Source organism: Gopherus evgoodei, chromosome 19 (assembly GCF_007399415.2).
Source record: "Gopherus evgoodei ecotype Sinaloan lineage chromosome 19, rGopEvg1_v1.p, whole genome shotgun sequence".
Lineage (NCBI taxonomy): Eukaryota > Metazoa > Chordata > Testudines > Testudinidae > Gopherus > Gopherus evgoodei.
The window spans coordinates 12,269,948-12,287,165 of NC_044340.1; the positions used below are offsets into that span (position 1 = coordinate 12,269,948).

Consider the following 17,218-nt stretch of genomic DNA (forward strand, 5'->3'; position numbering starts at 1 on the left):
TGACTGGATATTCCACCAGAAGAGGAAAATGTTGAAAGAATTATGCTTTGCAGGTTACTTCCTTAGCTTTGATTTCTATAATCCCCTGCCAGAAAATGGAACCCAACATGTATACATCTAAGCCTCCTGATATTGGTATCACATCACTGAAGTGCAGCCACTTCTGTGTAGGGAGACACAACAGCACTCTACAACAGTTTAGGTCAACAAGGGAAGAAGAATCCTGTATCCCGTTGAAACCACAGGAGGAATATAGAAAGACAGAATGCAATACATTTCCCTGGAATTTAGCCTTAGAGTTCTTACCAAAACCTCCACACACTTGAGCAAAGTCACAGACAAACAAGTGGTCAGTATCTTGATTTTACATCTCATCCAAAAAAACTGTGCCTTCATCAACCCTTGACATCATGCTGGGGTATAGTCTCAATACAGACTTAAGGAGAAGGCCATCTGAAATTACCAAATTCACTCCCTGTATTTAATTTGCCAACTTTTTAGTCACAGAAAACCAGACATCCTCTGCCCTGAGGCCCTGCCTCTCTCTCACTCCATCCCCCCCTTCCCCATTGCTCTCTCTCCCCCACCCTCACTCACTTTCACCGGGCTAGGACAGGGGGTTGAGGTCCAGGAGGGGTGAGAGCTCTGGCTGGGGGTGAAGGCTCTGGGGTGGGATCAGGGCCGAGGGGCTTGGGGTGCAGGAGGGGGCTCTCTACTGGGGGTGAGGTGTGCGCTCTGGGAGGGAGTTCTGACCTGGGACAGACAGTTGGGGTGCAGGCTTCAGCTAGGCAGCGCTTACCTTGGGCAACTCCCAGAAGCGGTTGGATGTCCAGCTCCTAGGCAGAGGGGCCAGGGGGCTTCTGCACACTGCCCGCACCTGCAGGCACTGCCCCAGCAGCTCCCATTGGCTGTGGTTCCTGCTGTGCCCCTGCACCTAGGAGCCGGACACGCTGGACGCTTCTGGGAGCCATGCGGAGTCACAGCAGGCAGGGAGCCTGCCTTAGCCCTACTGCGCTGCTGACCGTACTTTTAGCAGCCTGACTGGTGCCACTAGGGTCCCTTTTCAACCGAGCGTTCTGGTTGAAAACCTGGACACCCAGCAAGCCTACCTGTATTGCTTGATTTTCTGTTCAGGTCTCTCTTCCACACACTGACCCAGCCTAACCTTGCTTAGCTTCCGAGATGTGACAAGATCAAAGCTCAATTTAAGAGCTCCCCCCCTTCTTCCCCCAACCACCATCCACAGAAGCTCAGCCCACCAGGACTTCCGCGTCTAAGAACGTTCAAATCTCTCCTCTATCATTTGGAAGTAAACCTCAAACTCTTGATGGACCAACATGGGTTACTGGCTTTGAATCCAGCCTGTAACAAAGTTCCTGTTGTGCAGACACCACTTCCTCTTCCTGGTCTGGAACAGGAACTTTATAGCATTTCTCCCCTAGTTTAATCCCACTAGTGGGTTTTATGGCTTCATTAAGGTGAAGGATGAGAGTTAATAACCCTAGCAAACCTCTTTCTTATCGTTTGGTTAATGTACCTCACTAACAGCCACAGTGCCGCATCACTCACTTCCCATACACTCCACCAATGCCAACCCTTCCTGTGGGTTTTCAATTACAGCTCCCTGCACTCTGTGATGGAGGGATCATGGACCACGGAAAACAGGAGGGAAGCAATGCAGCTCCCTGCAGAACGAGAGATTGATGAGGAGGAAAGAGAAGAAGAGAACTGGGTGTTACTAGGCCCTTTGCCCCAAGCACCCACAGAGTCACAGGCTAAGAAGGAATTCAAGATAGAGTCACAAGCTCAGGTATGCTGCAAATCCCCATCAGTGGAGTTTCACCTGCTTTCACCAGGTCGGAACATGCCCTCGCTGACTGTTCAAGGCAGTGTAGCAGCTCTTCTGTGTTGGGCAATGGGCTCCTATGCCTCCTGGAAGATCAACAGTTTTATTGAGAGAGAGAGTGTTACGGTTACTTCTGGTTTACACCTGCAGGAAATCCACCGGTAGGCTCAACCTCTCCGGGGTTAGTGTGAGCAATGCTGGCTTGGGAAGGTGTGGCAAAGGAACCTGGGGGGGGGGGGATTTATGCTGATTCAGTGCATCCCCCCCTGCTGCAGCAATGGCAGCATGTAAAGCCACCCTTATCTAGCACTGAAAGCACCACCGTGGACCATGCCCCTGGGGGTGGACCCTTTTCACCTTGAGCCACAGCGGCCCCAGCTGACACAGGGAGGTCATTTGCACTAGTGTGTGGGGGCAGGAGGATGCAAGGGAAAGTCTGGTCCAGAATGTTGCACTTGACAATATGTAATGTCCTCCCCGTGCATAGACTGCAGAGATGGGCAAAAGGCACTTAGGCTGAACTCCTCACTGGAAGAGCAGTGGCTCCAGTAGTGCCAACTCCTCCTCCTCCAGGCCAGCACTGCAATGCAGTCAGCACTGGATGGGCCCAGTTCCTGCTGTTGCACGAGACAAGGCTCAAGTGGAGGGAAAATCCACTGGATCTCTCCTGCCAATAGCAACACCAGGGAATGGGGATGTCGGTGGTTCAGCATAGCTGGTCTTGCTTCCTATTTCCTGCTGCACCACCTATGACAGACAGACAGAAAATCCTTGTCTGTCCCCCACTGCTCAAAGCAGGAGCATTCCCCACAGTCTATTCTCCAGGGCTCTGCACCCATTTCTCCCCCTTCCATTCCCACAGCAACTGGATTCTCCATGCATCTGCACATGCAGAGTCACCGCCAGTATTTATAGCCTGGCCTCTAATGGGGTCACTGGTTTATGGATAAATATAGGCATGTGTTTCTTTTGCACCTTGGAGGCTTTAGAGAGAAGCGGATGGGGAAGGAGAGAGCAAATGAGAAAGCTAAGAGTTTAGCTGGACTATCTCAGGGCCATTCTGATATTTATAGCCAAGTCCAGGGTGAGGTACTCCAGGCACCCAGTCCACTGTCACTTTGTGTTTCCATACAAAAGGCTGCAAAGGGCTGCTCAGAGCCAGAGTTACTCTTACAGCTTGCTCAGCCCCTCCACATCCACACACATGATCACATGCATGCACACTCACAGTTGTGCATACAAATTTTTTTGCCTTGGCATGCTCAGAGGATATCGAAGTAGCAGAGGATTTAATCTGCAACCCAACACAAACGCCCTTGCATGGGGCTAACTTCACCCAAGCTGCAATTTTACCCTGCATTCCAGTCTGAGATCCCCTAGACTTATTTTCCCCATGATTTCCAATGTTGCAAGGCAGCAGAGTGAGTGGATCAGGCTGCCTCAGCCAGCTAGGTTTGTATGAAAGGGGGATCATTTTCCTTCTAACAAGCACCAAACCAGATTTGATTGGCCCACCAAAAACCTTGAATCCTGCCTTTGGTGGAGATCGGTACCGGAGAGGAAAGGGTAACCACCTCTTCTGGGGTTAGTCTGTCCTGAGCATCGCTCCTGCTGGCTCAGGTGTTATACACAAACAGCACAACTGTCCTTCCATCCTAGAACCAGATTGTTTCTTCTCCTTTGGCAGAGTTGGCACGTGCTGGTGGATTTCCAGTTCTTTCCCACCTGGGGTGAGCACTGCTTCCACCCTCGTTACCATGGCACATCACCCAGGGGAGATGCCCAGAGTGGGTTTGGGGACTGGGACTTCCCTGCCTTGTAATCAGGGTCTCCAGAGCACAGTGCAGACTCTGTCATCACTGACCAGAGAGCTATAAAGCCTTGTTTTCCCGTAGCAGTTAGAGATCTTAAATACCTCCTGTTCATCTCTTTGGGAAGGCTGAAACTGCATCGATGAATGTTCACTATCTCTGCATTAGCCTGGCTGTGAACAAGGGCCTGGGGTGCAGCAGCTGGCAAATTGCTGAAAGACCTTATGATTCCCAACACTCAGCCTTCTTAGTGGTGGAATTTTAAGAATCTAGAAACCCTCCATTAGCAGAGGGGCAGGATGATGCATCTGGAGAGGAGACAGGCGGATTCTGTGTCTGCATTTCTCAGTGACAGAGCTGCAGATCACAGACTGGACATGCAGGCCACAATGTACACTTGTGTGTCTGTATATCGAGTGCATGTGCAAACACATACATGGGGTGCACTGCAAGTGTATGCATGCATGTTGAACCACTAGTACAAGTACATATACATGTCACAGGGTGCACATCTAAATGTATCTGAGGGGATGCATGTTGCAAGGGCATATGTCAATGTGTTTATGTACATGGATTTGTGTGGGAGGTGCATGTCACTATATGTCTGTGTGATCACACATGGGCTTATGTTTGCTTGCATATAAACCATTGGGTGAACAACTCTGAGTAGCGACATCTAGTGCAATTCTTGAATTTCTCCTGATAGAGGGAAGGAAGAAACAAGAAAGACTAAATCTGTAGAGGTTATGGGCCAAAGACATCAGAGATACAGAAAAGCCTGCTATCTAATGACATCCCGTCAGAATCGCTGATCTTCCATAGACATACTGAATGAATTATTAAATTAACCATACTGCTCAGAAGACACTATATTAATGGCTTCTGGATATCGCTGTCCATATACTTAAGGGACCAATAGGATGATGGAGGAGTCTTACTCCTGCCAGGGTCTTACTCCAGCTCTCCCCATGGTGGGTTTCATCTAGATTAGATTAAACTTCTTTATAGGGGGGATTTTCCCACATCAATTCATACATACTTTGTCCTTCTATAGCATTTTTCATCCGAGGCTCTCAAATCATTTACAGACATTACATTATTTCTCCCACCCCCCCTTAGGAGGTAGGGAAACAGTATCCTCCTTTTATATATAGGGAAACTGAGGCAGGGAGAGACAAGTTACTTGCCCACAATCACATAGTCAGTGGCACAGCTGGCAGTAGAATCCAGGAGCCTTGTCTGCGTCTTTCTCTAGCCACTAGATAATTGCTTCCTCCACCACTTCACTTTTTTTTCACTCCCTTTCAAAGTGGATTTGAAAATCTTGCGCCCAGTGAGTGGATAATGCAGCTCTCACACTTATGGTTATCAGGGGCCCTGCTACCTGAGGATCTCTAGAAGGGGTGCAGTGATGACACAGCTCCAGGAGAAGAGCTGGGCCTGAGGAATTTTGTGCAACCATTTAGCAGCAAGTTAGAACCAGTGCGAGGGAACAAAAAACCCTACTTAACATCGGCATATAAACTAGAGACAAATGGAGCAATATGCAGGCTTGTCTGACCAGGGATTTGGGGGAGTGACACCTAACTAGTGGGCACAGAGGCTCATCTGGGTGGCCGCAGAGAGCTGTTCTGGCCCCAAGGAAGTTTAATTGAAAATCCACTTGTGTATGTGATTCATACCCTGGTGAACATATGAGAGAATTAAGGATGCACTAGACTGGACACTAAGCAGAGTGCTGCAAACACAAACACACACGCACAGCCCCTCTGCTGCAGTTTAGAGCCCTGGCCTGTCACTCTAGGCTGAGAACAGGTCTATCCCCTACTCATCCCAGGCAGTGACACTGCAAGCTGTGCGGAAAGCGCGGAGGCATTAGAGAGAGGATGTTGGACACAGTGAAGCACGTCAACATGTCACAGAGTCCTGGTCAGCAAAGGTTCTGGGGCTCAGAGCCTTGGGAATGGTGGGTACCACATCCTGCTCCGGAGGTGGAGTGTGGAGAAACTGGGGGAAGGGATTGCAGAAAATGAGCAGCTCACTCCCAAGTTCTGGACCATACTAACGCAGAGCAGCAGGTTCATTGTGCCCACAGGAAGTCATCTTTGCTGAATTCCTCATTACAGAACCTTTTATTTAGAGCCCAAATGGCCAGGATGGCCTCAGCCAAGAAGAGGATATGAGGCCAGCCAGTTAGAACCTCCCTGGGAAGAGCAAGAATCCTAAGAGTTATTAAGGACACAGGATTTGCTCTTCTGAATCAGCTCATCAGGTATCCTGCTTCCAGCAGTGGCCAATAGCTGATGCTTCTCAGATGCCCTTTCCCCTGTCCAGTTGTACAATGCAAGGAAATTACTTGTTATATTCAGATGATGCTTTGAAGCATGAGATTAGAATCCATCCTACTATATCGCTGCTTGTAAATTAGCCAGCCCCTTTAAAAATCCCAGCTGCTTGTGTTCGAGTTGGCAAATTCCAGAGACCGCTGACTATACATTGTGTAAAGCAGTGTTTGCTTTTAAGAAATGGATCTGATTTAGGCTGACTGCTGGAAAAATATTTCCTGCAAATGAGGTCTAGGAACCATGGGAAGGGGTGAAATCTCCCTTGATTGGCACATTTCAAATTTAGATTGGATAGAATGCATGGGGAATAATCCTGCATTGGTTAATTAATATTAACCTAACAAAGGAGGGAGTGAAGCATGATGTTATTGCACATGAATTAACAGGGAAAGCAAGAATGGTCTTGTGGTTAAGGCACAGGACAGGGACTCAGGAGAACTGGGTTTAGTTCCCAGCTCTGTCACTCCCCGTGTGACTTGGTACAAGTCACTCCATCTCTCTGTGCCTCAATACCCCTGGGGTGTGTAGCTCTCACTAAGGGATGCAGGGAGATATAGTCATTATGGTGAAGCAATGTGATGGGGACATGAGAGTGGGTAGCTAGATTGGGATGTGGAGATTATAGGTCCCACCCTCCAGTCTTTGCTCAAGCAACATTCCTATTGGGTTTAGAGGATGCATTTGACCAAGATGCTTTGTAATGTTTCATTTGCAGTCTTCCCTTGGCAAAGATCATCCCCCTTCTCTATCCCAGATGTATATTCTGGATGCCTGATCCCTGGGAGTGGGGAGAGGATGGGGGTCCAAGACAACTAACTGATTCAGGGTCTATGCAGAAAGACAAACTGAACACGTTACAGAGAAAGGGGACCAAGGAAGCGTCCCAGCAGACACACAGATCTAGAGGGAAGCCCTGTCAGATGCTCCTCCATCTCTGAGGGATCTAGTCCTCTCTGGACTTGCTGCAGACGCTATTCCCTTCCCCACCTGCTGGAACACAAACACTGCAAGACTGGATCACACCATTGCCCCATCTAGTGCAGCAGCCTCTCTCCAACAGCAGCCAGCACCAGACATTTAACAGGAAGATCCTGGAGTAACAAGGTAACCAGGCTACCTCACCAGCCACTTGCCTGCCCTGGATAATGGGGCTTTTTCTGTGCTATTACATAGCCCCTTCAAATCCAAGACTCATATAGCTTTAGCCTCTCCTGACTCCCAGAGCAAATGCCTGACACTCTGTGAAAGAGGACTCTGGGTGAAGGGGTTGAGAGAGAATGCTCAGAGGCCTTTACCCTGGAAGAAGGGAATGCAGATAGAGGGATGAAGTGTCCAAAAGTAAAAGAAAATTAAAAAAGACCTTTGGCAAGTCCACAGGAAAAGAAACCCTGGAACCCAGCCAGGCTCTGGGACTTGATTCATCACCACAGGACAAATGGGCAGTGACACAGTGTGAGCTACTATACTGCACCTTCTCTTCGCTCCAATTTTAACCTCTCAACTGAAGGAGGCTTTGGGAGAGAAACTGGCTTTTGTCCAACTTCTCTGGAGCTGGCAGTGAAGGGACAGGAGTTACAGAGCGCAAGGGCCTTGCAGAAGGTCCAGAACAAATACAAAATACCAAGAGCTCCTCAGAATGCAATATTTGCCTTTGTGTCCTTTTGATGCCAGCTCCTTCCACTTCCCTGAGCTTCCACTGTTGCAATTAAAATGAGGATTCAAAGGACAGCTGAGAAAAATCCATTTTCCCCTTAAAAACCATCCCTCTCTCTATTTAATGGTGAGCTCTCCACAATGCAAATGTGCCTGAAACCCCCCTGTTGATCTCTCTGTATCACACTCGCATTCTCTCTCCTCTCCTCTCCCCACAAGGGAGCTGCATCAGTCATTATGGGAACTGCAGCTCTCCCCAGTTATTGCTACTATTTGTCACAAATAATCATTTTTTGTACTGCACCATAAACGGCCCTTTGCATAGAGCGCATGAGGTGCTCTCTTTGCTCCAAAGAGCTTGTAGCCTCGGATCAAACAAAAGACAAAGACAAGACAGGGAACAATGCTGAGGTAAAGGCAGGTTGTGGAGGCAGGAGGACAAAGCAGAGTATGGAGGATTTCTTTCTAAAGGAGAGAGTGTTTGACATCAGACCCAGAGCTTATGGTAACCTTACCTGCTACTACAGCTGGACAAGAACAGAATTCAATCACCGGATCAGGCCTGGGGTGCACAAGAACTGGGAGACTATTCTAAGTGTGCGGATGCTCATGCACTTGAACTTTTGGGGACAGGAATGGCACTTCCCATCCTGGTACTGGTCACCTGCATGGGTCATGGAATAGTGCAAGACCAACTCTAACAGAGGGAGTTGCAATTTTTTTTGCCTTGGGAATGCATAAGCACAAAGCACACGTCAAACATACCCCCCAGCCCCACAGCATGCAGAATCCAAACAGTCAGTGGTACGGTGCAAGGATCTTCACCGTTGCCTTGGGAGGTTTTGAGAAATGCTGCCTTACCCCAAATCTTCCTGCATGGGCACTGGCTTCCTTGCTCCCTCCTTCATGTTTGTGGGAGGCTTCTCTTTGTTTTAATTATGAATTGAAGGCACCTATCTCCTTCCCTACACACAGGGCCTGATCCAAAAAAATCAATGGCAAGCCTTCCATTGGCTTCTGAGAGCTTTGGATCAGGCCCTTGAAAAGCTCTTCTCAGATCTTAATACTGCCAGCAGGGGAACTGCAGGGTTTAAGTGCTTGCCTGGAAACATCACACAGAAAGGAATGGATGCCTGGACAAAATGTGAGTGTGGGATTCGGTGCACCCACAGCCTGGCTCACATCAGCCTTGCCCCCATATCCTGGTATTGAGAAAGTCGGTGCTCATTAGGATGGCTGCTGGGTTGCTAATGACTCCAGTTCACACCGCTACCTTGAAAGGTCTGACAGTGTTTCATTAGGAACTCCTATTTTTAGAGGGATTTGTAACTCAACTGAGTGGAAAAAAGAAAAAGTGCTCTGAGCCACAAGCCACAATATGAATTTACAGACATGCATGCACAGACACACTCCCCTCACACGTGTGTGTTCAACCAATAATCAGGGTTCAAGAAGTATAAGAAAGGAAAATATAATGACAGGTCAACTGCCTTTACCCTCTAGTTCAAGTCCCCCTTTGGCACTCCAATGACTGCTTCCTTGGCCCCCAGTCCATATCAAGGACTGGACCCTTGTGGTTTAATTGTCTCATTTGCACAGCTCAGTTATTTAACCCCTTCAATGCCAGACCCTCCGCCTCCCTGATGCTTCAGCACTGCTTAGTAAAAATGGAGCTTCCATTGGGTTTAACTGGCATCTGTTTGAAGGATGAACCAGAGCTACTGGGAAGTAGTTTTAACGCATCCGTGTTTGAAAACTGTTTTGTTATGCAAAGTGCAAGAACTTTTTTCTATGAGGATTTCCTCTACCCCTTTCTCACTTTTGGCCCAATCCTTCCTACGCTTAGTCACATACTCATACAGCCCCTGAACCAAATCTCACCCACCTCACTCGTGCCAGTGAGTAAACGGGACTACTTGCATGAGCAAAGCAGACAAGATTTGGCCCATTGACTTAAAAGAACCTACTTGTGTGAGCAAAGATTAGTCACTGTGCATTTATCCCATCCTAGCCTCAAATTTCGACAGCACTCCTACTTCATTTACACAAGCTGGTGACGCTCACTGCACAGACACAAGTGATTACGGATGCATACAATAGACTGGTATGGTCCCTTCGAGTCTATAGAGTGTTGGACTACGCTCCCTATATTTGTCTTGAAGCAATGATCACCAACACCACCACTTCCAAGTTGGTGAAATATTACACCCACGATGCTGGGCCCTTGGGATCAAGTAATGTGCGAGAAACTAACTGCAAGCGCTCCCCCAAACTGGAGTCCTATTGAACTGCACTTGGGTGCAGCATACAACATGACGTACCCCTTGCTGCTGCAATAATCTCGGCACGGCAAATCGAGTTAGGGACTGCCAGACAAAATGGGGAGCCCCTGGCTCAGCCTCTCCCAGATTTTCAGAGAGAAATACAGAGAGAATTGGGGAGGAGGGGGACTCCGGGGCAACTGTCCCTTGCAGATGAGCTGCAGCAGCAGCGGCATCTGGGCCCCCTCCCTTCCCTGGGATTCTGAGGTTGGGGGATCAACGCTTTAGAGACTCCTAGACAAAATGGGGAGTTCCTGGGCTTTTGTCCAGTCGGGTTTCATGCCCATAAATGTTATGCCCATTTCAATGCTTCTCCCAGAAACTGCTGGACTGAGTGCCCTCCTCCCCCTTCTCCATCCCCACTTCTATTTCAAGTTGCACTTTCTGCTCTGGCAAGGAGGAAATATGACTTCCAGGAGCAGGGACCCAGGGAATGAGTCACACAGAGAGAGGGGCCCCAAAGGAAAAAGAGAGAGATCTATTTATCCATTACCAAGCTTCCCATCCCCCCCATCCCAAACATAACTTGCTCTGCAGATTCCTCAACAGAAGAGGGCTCATCCATTTTCCCCACGTCTTCCTCCAAAGAAGAGAGCTCTGAAAGCTTTTTCTTTAAGCCAGTCCAGAAGTTGGCTAGCACCATAGTCAGCAACAATGGAAGAAATTCCTCCTCCCTCTCTCAAATTAACAGGAGAACGACGACTAAGGAAAGAGCCAACGGATGCACCCACTGCCCCGGCTTCCTTCTCCCAGCCATATCTAACACACACAGTCACTGTGCACCGGGGGGGGGGGCGGAAGGGGGGCAGAGGCTTACCCCTCTGTACTCCCTTCGCACCTTCCCAGCCAGCCAGGCACAGCACTACAGGAGACCTAGGAGCAGGTGTGCCAGTGGAGATGCAGCCTGGGCAAGCCAGAGACAGATTCTCAGCTTCCCACCAATGGCCCTTGGTACGTCCGAGGCGCTGGCTCCCCGCACCGGGGTCAAGACCCACAGCACTCCTGCACAGCGGGCAGCCTTATGCCCATTTTGCACCACCTGAAGGCGGCTGGCGAACCTCGGGCTTTGTGGCTCGCCCCCTCCCCGGACGCTGACCACAGCGCACAAAGGAACTCTGTCCAGCTCAGCCATGCAAACCCGAGCAGAGGGAGTTACCTTATCCTGGCAGCCTGAATCGCCTCCTCTCTCCATGGCGAGCGGGGAAGCAGCTCCCATTCATTCCTTAATCCTTGGGAACAGAGGCACGATTGAGAGCGGCGCCTTTCCCTGGCATATGCCTCCCCTCCCCAAACTCCTCTCCTCTGCCTTCTTTGTCTGGGGTGGTGTTTTAATCCAAGCACAAACCGAGAGCACCCCCCCCCCGCCTCCCCCTTCACCCAAGCCAGATGACAGCAGAGCGACCCTGCTCCTCCAGATGCTGGCTGCTGTGTGCTCCGCTTCCCCAGGTCTGGCTCTCCGCAGCGTGGCGGTGGGAGAGAGAGGGAGAAGGTGGGTGGGTGGAGGAAGGTTTTGTGTCTAAAGCAGCACTGACAGCCCCCCTCCCTCTCGGAGAGGAAGGCCCACACTGCTAATGGTCGGTACCAATTTATTCGCCTTAGGCAGGGGGCACTTCTTCCTGCAAGGCAGGGACAGATGGTCTAGACAGTATTTGGTCCTGCCATGAGGGCAGGGGACTGGACTCGATGACCTCTCGAGGTCCCTTCCAGTCCTAGAGTCTATGAGAGCCTGGGAATGCTCTGAGATTTTCCCTCGAGGAATTGGTTTCAGCTCCCCCACGCCCCTGGCTCAGCCTCTCCCACGGAGTTTCAGCCCAGCATGCAACCAAATACAGAGAGAATTGGGGAGGAGGGGGACGACTCTGGGGCAGCTGTCTCTTGCAGATGGGCTGCAGCAGCAGCGGCATCGGGGCCCCCTCCCTCCCCTGGGATTCGGAGGTTGGGGACTCAGTCCTTTAGAGGCACAGGGGACCATGAGCACAATTCAGATCCAACTAGGGGGGCTGGAGAGCAGAAACCCCCTGTCTTGAAGTGGTTTCCATCACATATAGGGTTTGCAGTTTGGTTCAATGGCTCTCAGCACCTCCACTCTACACATTGTTCCAGCATCCCTGGTTTGAGGGTATTCAGATCCAAAGGGGTGGGTTGGGTCCAGCACTCTTCTCTGCATAGCAACTTTTCAGCACTCCTCCCCCCACCCCGCCTGCTATTGTTGGATCCTAAGTAGGGTCAGCCTCTAAGTTTTGCAAGGGGTGGGTCTCACGGGCCAGACCTCGTCCCCCAACTCCCTTTCTATCTAGGACCTGTTCTCCATGCCATTTCCTCCTCCCTGATCTTCCCATGATGTACCCCTACAACCCCCTCTGCACGGTCCCAGCATCCGATCGCCCCCTTCCTCATACATGGACCAGGAAGCCAGAAGGTGGAGCTGAAGCATAATTTTCCAAGCAGGGAGCACAGGACAGAAGTTTGGGAATGGATGTTCTGCTGCAGCCAGAGTCACAGGACCATGGAGAGGGAATGGAGGGACCATGCTTTGCCTGAGAGAGCAGAGAGCAGCCCCATGTGGCTGCACGGATACAAGACTGCCTTCATTTTGTACAAAGAGACATTGACCCAGGCCAGCTCTGAGGGGCAGGCAGGGAATTTATCCCTTTATCCATAAATCAGCAGGGCCACCAGGCTTCGGTGCCCTGCACGAGCACCATGGAGGAGACCAGTCTTCAACGGGCAGCATCCTCGCACCACCACCAGAAGGGTCCTAGCCTGTCTCTCTGGAAAGCCCACCTCCACCTTCTTAACCAGCTGGCCATGCCTCAGTGGGAAGATCTATGTGGTAGCAAGCACCTCAGGGACAGGGCAGCATCCCAGTGCACTGTTCCGGCCACTGGGAGAGGGGAAGACTGCCAGCAAGCAGAAGGCACCCATCATAAATAGAGATTAAAAGAAAATTCGAATACCTTTCCAAGACTTAAGGAAGAGCTCTGTGTGGCTCAAAAGCTCTTCTCTTTCATCAACAGAAGTTGGTCCAATAAAATGTATTACCTCTCCCTCCCTGGTCTCTACAAAAACCATCTGGCAAAATTCAGAATATCCCTATGATTGTAATAATAGCATCTACAGGACCGCATTGTGCTGGCTGCTGCACAAACACATGGAAAGAGACAGTTGCTGCCCTTTATAGCTTATGCCTAAATAGACAAGACAAAGGTTGGGGGAAGAGGCAGCCAGAGAGGAATGATTTGCTAACGGTCAAAAAGCAGGTCATTGTGGCAGAGTCATGAATAGAACCCAGGTCTCCTGATGCCCAGTCTAGTGTCTTACACACTAGACTCCACTGTCTTTCAATAATGGGGAGGATTAGGTACCCTGGATGTCATATACACCAGGGGAGCCTGCACCTGAATAGCTGGGACACTAACACTTCACTTGGGAGCCAAGGGCCTTCCCTAGGTCCCGGCCTTGGTTGTCCATTGGTTGAAGTAGCACAAGGACACCCAGGACAATGAATTCCTTTCACATGCTAATCAGTGTGGACTTCCAAGTCAAATTTGGGCTAATTTACCCTTTACCTGCCACCTCCCCCTCCCACTGCCAGTGTAAGCAACCTCATTTTTGCCACCTCTAGTTCCGATAGAAATGCCCCTCATCTCCCACCTGCAACATACACCCTCCTGTAGCTGCAGCTATGCCCTCCACCCCCAAGGCAGATCACAATGTCATCACTAATCCTGCCAGCATGGTGAGAAAGATCTAGCTACAGAATCACAAAAAGGACCAGTGAAAAACAATAGCTACCTGCCAGTTGCTGTAAGAAGCATCAGCCATGGAAGAATTGAGACCCAGGCCATTTCCACAGCCACACTGACAGCTGCATTCTCAGGACTTTGCCTTTAAGGCAGCAATATGAACACCCTGGTAATCAGACTCATATGTAAGCCACTCTGTCTTCAATGGAGTTCAGAGAGTTCTAGGCCTTCTCTACAAAATACAAAGGACCCACACGCAGGCAAAGGTAGCAGGCACACACATCCCAACTCTCTGCACTGTAGCAAGACTGGAACTTTTAGCACGTCACTTTTATCTGCTTCTCTCCCGCACCCCCGCTTTTATCTCTCTGGAGTTCAGATGCAGTTTCCCAACACCTCTATGAATTGGATCCCTAACTGAGAAGGTGTCATGGACTCAGTGGCCTGCTAACTGTCCAAACTGAGTCTGTTCAGGCACCGTTCAGACAGATTAATAAGCATGTTAGCTTTCACCTTCCTCTCTGTAGGCTAAATTCTGAGGCACCTACTGAAGCAAAACTCTCAGAGAGAGTCTTGCCTGAATCCATTGGGGTTTTGTGTTAGGATAGAACAGAGAACATGCTGACATGCCAATGAAGGTCAGATATGAGTACTGCTAACTCCGTTCCAGACAAGACTTGAGGGACCTGGATGGCTCTGGACTAGATACTGGAATACAGAGCATTCTACATCTAGATCACTGGTTCAGCGTGTGCCCAGCACAGGAGTGGATGAAAGTCACCTCTGTGGGTCCTACATGAAGTGAATTGATGCTCTCCATCCAGTCCTCAGTGGACAGGTGTCCACCATGGTCACAAAAAGCACTAAGGGGGTCCCTTGTTGCCAGTCTCAGCAAAGGTGCCTGGATTGAATAAACCACCAAGCGTGATGTGTCCTCTCCCTTTAGAGGCAACGTCACCAAGGCCAGTGGAAGTATAATGGCAGGAGGATGGTGTGCCAGGGAATTTTGCCCAGTGGCTGCCTCACATGTGGTACCTGCTCCACGGCTAAGTATAAGACAACTTCAGTCTCCAGGGCTGTCAATCCAGCATCTTTCACCAAAGCTGGAGAGACTTCTGAAGTGTTACACACAAAAGAAAACCCAGCCAGGCCAGCCTTTCCCCTGCTGCTTTTACCACAAAGGATCCAGTTCTGGCGTGGGAAGAGAACATGGTCCTTTTGTCACTGGGCTTTATCATTTTCAGCAAGGTACCTAGGGAGAGCTCAGCTCCAAATACTCTACTCGTTTGGCAATTTTGTGCCAATTCAGCTGGTAAAAAGGGTTTTGCTGAGCTCTACGTCTATTAAAAATTCATGATGTCCAATTACATCGAAAGGGCGGATGCTGCCCAGGGAGCCAGGGGCATGTTTAAAAAGCAGTTGGGAGGGTCACCCTCATTAGAACAGGGATCTGTGTGGAATTCTACACAATGCATGGTGCACGCTTTACGTGTGTGGGGCGGGGGAGGGAAAATTAGACTTTCTGTGGGGGAAGGAATAAAGAAATTGAAAATGGACTCATGCCACACAGTCCAGCTGTATATTTTGAACACTCAAAACTCTAACACTCTTTGGATCTGGTCATAACAGAAACGGCAGGAAGCTGCAAATTTAGGCTCAGCTCTGAACTGGAGTCTCAGAAGACCCATAAAAGTGAGGGGTATTGGGACATGGCATTCTAGCCCTGGCCTATTGCTAACAGCAAAGAAAATGGGCCAAGGTGTGTGTGGGGGAGGGGGAGGGAGAGAAGCAAATTGAAAATTGAAAACAGACTCAGAAATTCAGTTTGAGCTTGTTCCATGGTCAAGCAGCACAGCAATGGTGCAGGGCTGCTGCTTAGCCATTCATCAAGGGTGTGTCTGTGAACCTTGCACTGGCTGCACATCGACTTGTTCACGTGCATGATATTGTGCGCACCATATTTCGCTGGTGCCACCTTCCAGGGTTAGGGCAAGCCTGGGCAAGATGGAGATGGGCATGAAGAGGAACTCATACAACCTCCCAAGAGACTAAGGTGTAATAGCGGGGGGAATGTCGTTTACCTAGAAGGAGTAAGAGCATTCTACACTGGACATGAATCTAAAACAGGCAGTGTAGCAGCTGACAGCAAAGTATTTAAACTAAGCAGCATTATATCTGTCCCCTCTCCCAAACCCCATTCTTGTTGCAGCACAAATACCCTCAACAAAATATGCACCAAGAATATACTTTGGGTGGATGCAATGTAAATTCAATAGTCGAAATGTCATTTTTTAAATATTAATGCTGTGCTTCTGGCTAGGATTATGTAAGGTTTATTACCACACGATAGGAGACACAAGAAACCCTCAACTAGACACAGTCGCTGGAGCAATCAGGCTCCCAGCCTGACAAACTGCCAACTCGCCAGTGTGGTCGGGTGGCCCAGTTCCTTTGCAGTGCTCTTACAGTCACCTCCCAGGCCCAATATCGACTTGAGGCAGGGCTAGAGTAGACTGAATCTTCCCCAGGAGGGGACAAAGCTGAAACTTGACTCCTTTTCCCCAGTGCACACGGCTCGCCATCTGGCATTGTCAGAAGAATTTCTGTTCAAAATTTGGCTGTGGCTAGAAAATAATGGGATATGTTTCAGCTGTGTGTGTGCATATGTACAATTATAAAGGAGCAGGACTACTGCAAGGAGCTAGCATTGCATATATTTCTCCTGGACAATACATCTCTTCCCTGACTTGCAGCCCGCACTTGCTATGCCAGCCACAGCTCTGCCAATGCGTCTCCATCCTCGTTACCAGCAACTTCTCCTGTTTGGGCTCTGGGTAGCCCCATCATTGTAACCATCTACTCTCAGGTTTTGGGGGCATTTCTCAGGCCATCAGGCCTGCCTACATAATACCCAGACTTTCACTGCCATGACTCTGGAAGCAACATTGACTGGAACAGAGTTGAAAAAGAGATGGGTCCTGCTTAGGCATGGTGCAAATACAAACAGCCAAACACTTTAAAGAGCTACCTCTGTCCAAAGTCACTTGAAGCCAGGGAATATATTTGTTTTCCTGATTTAATGCCATTTTTGTCACATGGCAAACAGGAATCATGGGATCTGGACGCAGCCAAGATGAAAATCACAAGCTTCTGGCCCCCACTTGGCTTTGCCAATGCACCTTACTGCTGACCTGAGACTCCTTTACTTATTCCCACTCAGGGACTTCCCCCAAGCACAGGCTGCCAAGACCCAGATATGAAGTTATTACTAGCACTCCTTTTACTGTCTAATCAATAAAAACCTCATTCTGTTTTGAAACCTTACAAGAAGGTAAAACAAAACCCGTTCTCTCACTCTTGTGAATGCATAATTTCCTCCTCCAGCATGAATGCACCATGGCATAGCATTTGTGACACATGCTTGCTATGCATGCAGTCAAGTATCAGAGGGGTAGCCGTGTTAGTCTGGATCTGTAAAAGCAGCAAAGAATCCTGT

At 49.4% G+C, this 17,218-nt stretch overlaps 1 protein-coding gene across 3 annotated transcripts in view; it reads right to left on the minus strand.

Annotated features, from left to right (window-relative positions):
* The window catches only part of B3GAT1 (beta-1,3-glucuronyltransferase 1), a 52,407-nt gene extending 40,808 nt beyond the window's left edge, over positions 1-11,599 (minus strand). For 2 of the 3 annotated variants that reach the window (XM_030538065.1, XM_030538066.1), the window contains exon 1: positions 11,133-11,598. The gene's annotated coding sequence lies outside the window, so the exon portion shown is untranslated. Of the gene's footprint in view, positions 1-11,132 lie in introns of all 3 variants that reach the window. The other variant, XM_030538068.1, reaches the window with a different exon arrangement.
* Between the last annotated feature and the right edge of the window lie 5,619 nt (positions 11,600-17,218).